Raw genomic sequence first — 1,051 nt, 5'->3', positions numbered from 1 at the left:
GAAAATGATCGTAGCCTATAGGGCGCACACACGGAGCCGTTGGACCCCCAGCCCAGAGCGTTCCGTATGCCGTTCTATCCACCTTTGAACCCTTAAGATAGGTCTGGTCTGTTTAATAAAGCAAATCTGCCACTTTTATATTGTAGAATTTGTTAAATTAAGGCCCCGGCCACACGAGGACGAAAACGGTCGTTTGCGTTACTGTTTAGTGTCATATAGACCGTTCGGCCACACGAGGACAACCGAATATGACAGTAAACAACTGCGGAAACGATAACGGGTCCCAAGGTGGATAGAACGGCATACACAACGCTCTGGGGGGTCCAACGGCTCCGTGTGTGCGCCCTATACGCATGGGCGCGGGAAGGGGGGTGCTGAGGGCGCTGCAGCACCCCCTAGCGGCAGGCAGGGGGTGCGGAGCTCCCCTGTCTGAATTATTATTTGACGGTTATTGCTGCTCCCGCTGTGCATAATCTATGTAATATGTAGCCAATAAATTCCACATTGTTGGTAAAATGATATTTTGGCCTGCCCCGAATGTTTTTTCTGTAGCCCCGGACAATTCTACCTCAATAATATAATACATTAACCGTGCTTTACGTGAACCTCATCAAGACACTAGAAAAGACGGCAGGACTGTAATTTCCCGTGTTCAGTGAATGCAACAGAGGCAAGACACCAGACCAATCAGAGAGTTGCATGGAAATAAAAGTGTGCTTGTGTCATTCAAGCTCGCGGCTCTGTGTGTGTGCGGAAATAGCGCATTTAGTGTGTGTGAGAGAGAGGGAGAGAGAGAGGGACCGGTGCCAGCAGCAGGGACCGTGTTGTTAGCATCTGGTTAGCTAGCTGCACTAACGGACATACGGAGCTGTTTGTTCCACAACAAGCTGGAGGAGAGCTCTCCTCTCAGACTGAGAGGCTCAGGTGAGCTAAAGGACTCTCTGAGTGTTTAGATAGGTTTGGTCAAAAATTATTCAAAAGATTATTTCCGCGGCACACCTTCATATGATCATTATAGTTATAAAAAATAAGAGAATAAATGAAAAACAGG

At 47.9% G+C, this 1,051-nt stretch overlaps 1 protein-coding gene across 1 annotated transcript in view; it reads left to right on the top strand.

The window, feature by feature from the left end:
• The window catches only part of cnnm3 (cyclin and CBS domain divalent metal cation transport mediator 3), an 18,079-nt gene that overhangs the window by 14,252 nt on the left and 2,776 nt on the right, over nucleotides 1-1,051 (top strand). The window lies entirely within an intron of this gene.

Source organism: Notothenia coriiceps, unplaced genomic scaffold, assembly GCF_000735185.1.
Source record: "Notothenia coriiceps isolate Sejong01 unplaced genomic scaffold, NC01 NC01_scaffold00013592, whole genome shotgun sequence".
Classification (NCBI taxonomy): Eukaryota; Metazoa; Chordata; class Actinopteri; order Perciformes; family Nototheniidae; genus Notothenia; species Notothenia coriiceps.
Note: the sequence above shows the minus strand (reverse complement) of the source record. Positions and strands in the feature narration are given on the sequence as shown.